Genomic DNA, 7,162 nt, shown 5'->3' on the forward strand with positions numbered 1-7,162 from the left:
ACCAGGATCTTTCCAACACAATGTGCTTACCAAAGGATAAAATGTAAAAAGGAAAGGTGAAGATCACCATGACTCTTGCATAAAGTAGAAGGTAAAAGTAAAAGATAGGCCCTTCGCAGAGGGAAGCAGAGGTTGTCATGCGCTTTCATGGTTGGATGCACGAAATCTTAATGCAAAAGAACGTCACTTTATATTGCCACTTGTGATATGGACCTTTATTATGCAGTCCGTCGCTTTTATTTCTTCCACATCACAAGATCATATAAAGCTTATTTTCTCCACACTAATAAATCATACATATTTAGAGAGCAATTTTCATTGCTTGGACCGATGACAACTTACTTGAAGGATCTTACTCAATCCATAGGTAGATATGGTGGACTCTCATGGCAAAACTGGGTTTAAGGGTATTTGGAAGCACAAGTAGTATCTCTACTTGGTGCAAAGAATTTGGCTAGCATGAGGGAGAAAGGCAAACTCAACATGTTGGATGATCCATGACAATATACTTTATTTCAGATGTAAGAAAACATAATCCATTACGTTGTCTTCCTTGTTCAACATCAACTCTTTAGCATGTCATATTTTAATGAGTGCTCACAATCATAAAAGATGTCCAAGATAGTATATTTATATGTGAAACCTCTCTTTCTTTATTACTTCCTATTAATTGCAACGATGACCAAAACTATGTTTGTCAACTCTCAACAACTTTTAATCATCATACTCTTTATATGTGAAGTCATTACTCTCCATAAGATCAATATGATCTCTTTGTTCCTTTTTATGTTTTCTTTCCCTTTTATTCACTCAAGATCATTGCAAAATAACCAAGCCTTTGACTCAACACTAATCTTTATTATATAGCTCACGGACTCGATTACATAAGGGGATCATAAAGCAAAACTCAAAACTAGATCATACCAAAAACTTTATTCTACTAGACAAGATATTACCAAAAGGATCGAACTAAGAAAAACGGTAAAGATAGGAGTGTGATGGTGATACGATACCGGGGCACCTCCCCCAAGCTTGGCGGTTGCCAAGGGGAGTGCCCATACCCATGTGATTAGATCTCCTTTGCCGGTGAAGAGGATGGTGGTGATGACGGATAGTCGCACATCGAGCGTAAGAGATCCTCCAACTTGCGGATAATGCCATTGAGTGCGACGATATGATCCTTCAACAAAATATTTTCACGTGTGAGGTACTTGTTTTGTATACGAGCTAACTCAATCATCTTGAAAGCTTCAATCTCAGTTGGGGTAAAGAGAGGTGGAAGGGTGTCTTCTTCTTCTGCTGCCGGAGCTTGATCTTCCATAGTCTTCTTGATCCCATCATCCTTGTTGATCTCCTCGTGTTTTTCTCTCTTCAGCTCTATCTTCATCAGCCAAGCATCGTTGCCCTGATTGTTGGAGGAGGGGGACGACATGATGCCTGGCCTTCACGTCTCTGGCAGAAAACAGCTTGAAACAAGAACAGAGGATATTTGTGTGATACGGAGGTCAAAACCTTCGGGATATTATATAATGAATTTTTACCGACCAAAATACGTATCGTGCAAGAAAACGGAGTCCGGAGAGCACACGAGGTGCCCACGAGGCAGGGGGCGCGCCCAGGGGGTAGGGCGCGCCTCCCACCCTCGAGGAAGCCTCGTGTCCTTCCCGGACTGCTTCTTATTTTTCAATTTTTCTAAATATTCCAAAACGGAGAAAAATTGCCATTAGAACTGTTTTCGAGTCGGTTTACTTACCGTACCACGTACTTATTCCTTTTCGGAGTCTGAAATGTTCTGGAAAGTGTCCCTTATGTATTCTTCCGGGGTTACGGTTTCAATAATATTAGTTTCAACATTTATAGGATTACCTGAGATGTAATGTTTAATTCTTTAACCGTTCACCACCTTCGGATTTGTGCCTTCAAAGTTGTTGATTTTTATGGCACCAGAACGATAGACTTCCTCGATGACATAAGGACCTTCCCATTTGGAGAGGAGTTTTCCTGCAAAAAATCTTAAATGAGAGTTGTATAACAACACATAATCACCTACATTAAACTTACGTTTTTGTATCCTTTTGTCATGCCATCTTTTAACTTTTTCTTTAAACAGTTTGGCATTCTCATAGGCTTGGGTTCTCCATTCATCAAGTGAGCTAATGTCAAATAGCCTCTTTTCACCGGAAGTTTGGAATCATAATTGAGCTCTTTAATGGCCCAATATGCCTTATGTTCTAGTTCGAGAGGTAAATGACATGCTTTTCCATAAACCATTTTATACGGAGACATACCCATAGGATTTTTGTATGCAGTTCTATAGGCCCATAATGCATCATCAAGTTTCTTGGACCAATTCTTTCTAGACCTATTAACAGTCTTTTGCAGAATTACTTTAAGCTCTCTATTGCTCAATTCTACTTGACCACTAGACTGTGGGTGATAAGGAGATGCAATTCTATGATTAACATCATACTTGGCAAGCATTTTACGAAAAGCACCATGAATGAAATGTGAGCCACCATCAGTCATTAAATATCTAGGGACTCCAAACCTCGGAAAAGTAACTTCTTTAAGCATCTTAATAGAGGTGTTATGATCAGCACTACTAGTTGGAATAGCTTCTACCCACTTAGTAACGTAATCAACAGCAACTGAAATATGTGTATATCCATTAGAGGCAGGAAACGGTCCCATATAATCAAAGCCCCAAACATCAAATGGACAATAACAAGTGAATAATTCATAGGCATTTCTTGACGTCTACTAATATTACCAATTCTTTGACATTCATCACAAGATAAGACAAACTTACGGGCATCTTTGAAGAGAGTAGGCCAATAAAAATCGGATTGCAATACCTTATGTCCAGTTCTATCTCCAGCGTGGTGTCCTCCATAAGCCTCAGAGTGACACTTGCGTAGGATCTGTTCCTGTTCATGCTCAGGTACACAACGCCTAATAACACCATCTACTCCTTTATAAAGATGTGGGTCATCCCAGAAGTAATGTCTTAAATCATAGAAAAACTTCTTCTTTTGCTGGTATGTGAAACTAGGTGGTATGAATTTAGCAACAATGTAATTAGCATAATCGGCATACCATGGAGCAGTACGAGAAGCATTTATGACATTCAGTTGTTCATCATGAAAGCTATCATCAATAGGTAGTGGGTCATCAAGAACATTTTCTAACCTAGACAAGTTGTCTGCAACGGGGTTCTCAGCCCCCTTTCTATCAATAATATGCAAATCAAATTATTGTAGCAAGAGAACCCATCTAATAAGTCTAGGTTTAGCATCTTTCTTTTCCATAAGATATTTAATAGCAGCATGATCAGTGTGAATAGTTACTTTAGAATCAACAATATAAGGTCTAAACTTATCACAAGCAAATACAACTGCTAAGAATTCCTTTTCAGTAGTAGCATAATTTCTCTGGGCATTGTCTAGAGTTTTACTAGCATATTGGATGACATTTAATTTCTTATCAACTCTTTGCCCTAGAACAGCACCTACAGCATAATTGCTAGCATCACACACAATTTCAAAGGGTAAATTCCAGTCAGGTGGCTGAACGATAGGTGCGGAGATTAATGCTTTCTTAAGTATTTCAAATGCTTCTACACAATCATCATAAAAAACGAAAGGTATATCTTTTTGTAATAGATTAGTCAGAGGCCGAGAAATTTTTGAGAAGTCCTTAATGAACCTCCTATAAAAACTGGCATGACCAAGAAAACTTCTTATACCTTTGATGTCCTTGGGACACGACATCTTTTCAATAGCATCAACTTTAGCTTTATCAACTTCAATACCTCTTTCAGAAATTTTATGCCCCAAGACAATGCATTCATTAACCATAAAGTGGCACTTCTCCCAATTCAAGACAAGATTAGTTTCTTCACATCTCTGCAAAACTCGATCAAGGTTGCTCAAGCAATCATCAAAAGAGGATCCATAAACGGAGAAATCATCCATGAAAACCTCACAAATCTTTTCACAAAAATCAGAGAATATAGCCATCATGCATCTTTGAAAGGTAGCAGGTGCATTACATAAACCAAAAGGCATACATCTATAGGCAAATGTACTGAAAGGGCAAGTAAAAGTGGTCTTTGCTTGATCATCAGCTGACACACGTATTTGAGAGAAACCAGAGTAACCATCTAGAAACAAAAAATGTGTATGTTTGGATAATCTTTCTAGCATTTGCAATGAAAGGCAAAGGGTAATGATCTTTTTTAGTAGCTTTATTTAATTTGCGGAAATCAATTACCATCCTATAACCTGTAATAATTCTTTGCGGAATCAATTCATCTTTATCATTAGGAACGATAGTAATACCTCCCTTCTTAGGGACACAATGGACAAGACTTACCCACTGACTATCAGCAACGGGATAAATTATACCTGCCTCAAGGAGCTTTAATATTTCCTTTCCTACCACTTCTTTCATCTTAGGATTCAACCGTCGTTGGTGATCAATAACTGGTTTGGCGTCTTTCTCCAAATTAATTTTGTGTTGACATAGAGTGGGACTAATGCCCTTAAGATCATCAAGAGTATATCCAATAGCAGCACGGTGCTTCTTCAGAGTTTTCAATAATTTCTCTTCCTCATGCTCTGAAAGGTTAGCACTAATAATAACAGGATATATCTTCTTTTCATCAAGATAAGCATATTTAAGAGTATCGAGTAATGGTTTAAGCTCAAACACGGGATCACCCTTGGGTGGAGGAGGATCCCCTAGGATTTCAACAGGCAAGTTGTGTTTTAGAATAGGTCCCTGTTTAAAGAATACTTCATCTATTTCCCTTCTTTCATTCATAAACATATCATTTTCATGGTCTAGAAAATATTGTTCTAAAGGATCATTAGGGGGCACGGCAATAGAAGCAAGACCAATAATTTCATCCTTACTAGGCAATTCTTCATCACGGGGTTGTCTACGAAATTTAGAAAAATTATACTCATGAGACATATCATCCAAACCAATAGTAACAACATCCTTTTCATAGTCTATCTTAGCATTAACAGTATTCAAGAAGGGTCTACCAAATATGATGGGACAAAAGCTATCTTGTGGGGAACTAAGAACAAGAAAATCAGCAGGGTATTTAGCTTTCCCACACAAGACTTCAACATCTCTAACAATCCCAATTGGTGAAATAGTATCTCTATTAGCAAGCTTAATGGTAACATCGATATCTACTATCTCAGCTGGTGCAATATCATGCATAATTTCTTTGTATAAGGAAATAGGTATTGCACTAGCACTAGCACCCATATCACACAAGCCATGATAACAATGATCTCCTATTTTAACAGGAATAACAGGCATGCCTACAATAGGTCTATGTTTATCTTTAGCACTAGGTTTAGCGATTCTAGCAGTCTCATCACAGAAGTAAATAACATGCCCATCAATATTATCAGCCAAGAGATCTTTAACCATAGCAATATTAGGTTCAACTTTAACTTGCTCAGGAGGTGTATAAGTTCTAATATTACTTTTACGAACCACCGTTGAAGCTTTAGCATGATCCTTTATCCTAACAGGAAAAGGTGGTTTCTCAACATAAGCAGTAGGAACAATAGGATCATTATAAGTGATAGTCTTTTCTTCAACTTTAATAGGTTCAACTACTTTTACTTCTATGGGAGGGTGATACATAAACCACTTCTCCTTAGGGAGATCAACATGAGTGGCAAAGGATTCACAAAAAGAAGCTACTATCTCATAGTCAAGTCCATATTTAGTGCTAAATTTACGGAAAACATTGGTATCCATAAAAGATTTAACACAATCAAACTTAGGTGTTATACCTGACTCCTTACCTTCGTCGAGATCCCAATCTTCAGAGTTGCGTTTAATTCTTTCCAATAAATCCCATTTGAATTCAATAGTCTTCATCATAAAGGAACCAGTACAAGAAGTATCGAGCATGGAGCGATTGTTGTCAGAAAGCCGAGCATAAAATTTTTGAATAATCATTTCTCTTGAGAGCTCATGATTGGGGCATGAATATAACATTGACTTAAGCCTCCCCCAAGCTTGAGCGATGCTTTCTCCTTCGCGAGGCCAAAAATTATATATATAATTGCGATCACGATGAATAAGGTGGATAGGATAAAACTTCTGATGAAATTCCAGTTTCAATCGTTTGTAGTTCCATGATCCCATATCATCACATAGCCTATACCATGTCAATGCATCTCCCTTCAAAGATAAAGGGAAGACCTTCTTCTTGATAACATCATCGGGCATACCTGCAAGCTTAAATAATCCACAAACTTCATCCACATAGATTAGGTGTAAATCGGGATGCAATGTTCCATCTCCCGCAAAAGGATTAGCTAGCAGTTTCTCTATCTTACCCGAAGGAATTTCAAAGTAAACATTTTCAGTAGGTTCAGTAGGTTGAGGAGCAACTATTTGCTCTACTGGTCGGGGTGAAGATACCCCGAACAAGCCCCTCAAAGGATTACTTTCCATAGTAACAAGTGACAGCAAATTTCAGCACACTATATAAATTTTTCCTTACCAAATTCCACCTACCAAAGGCGCTTCACTCCCCGACAACGGCGCTAGAAAAGAGTCTTGATGACCCACAAGTATAGGGGATCTATCGTAGTCCTTTCGATAAGTAAGAGTGTCGAACCCAACGAGGAGCAGAAGGAGAATAGGCATAAGTATTGTGACATAATGTGTAATAACAGCCCATAATGCAATAAATATCGATATAAAAGCATGATGCAAAATGGGCGTATCATGCCTCCCAACAAGTGCTATCGTTTAACGCCCCTAGCCAGGCATAAAGGCAAGGATAGATCTAGGTATTATCATCTTTGGTATGCAATCCATAAGTGGCTCTCATAATAGATTCATAAGGTAATTTTATTTTCTTTCTAAGAACGTGTTCCATACCTTTCCTTAACGGAAATTGGAATCTAATATTTCCTTCTTTCATATCAATAATTGCACCGATCGTTCTAAGGAAAGGTCTACCAAGAATAATAGGACATGAAGGATTGCAATCTATATCAAGAACAATGAAATCTACGGGCACATAATTCCTATTTGCAACAATAAGAACATCATTAATTCTTCCCATATGTTTCTTAATGGTGGAATCCGCAAGATGCAAGTTTAAAGAACAATCATC

This window comes from Triticum aestivum, chromosome 7D (assembly GCF_018294505.1).
Source record: "Triticum aestivum cultivar Chinese Spring chromosome 7D, IWGSC CS RefSeq v2.1, whole genome shotgun sequence".
Taxonomy (NCBI): Eukaryota; Viridiplantae; Streptophyta; class Magnoliopsida; order Poales; family Poaceae; genus Triticum; species Triticum aestivum.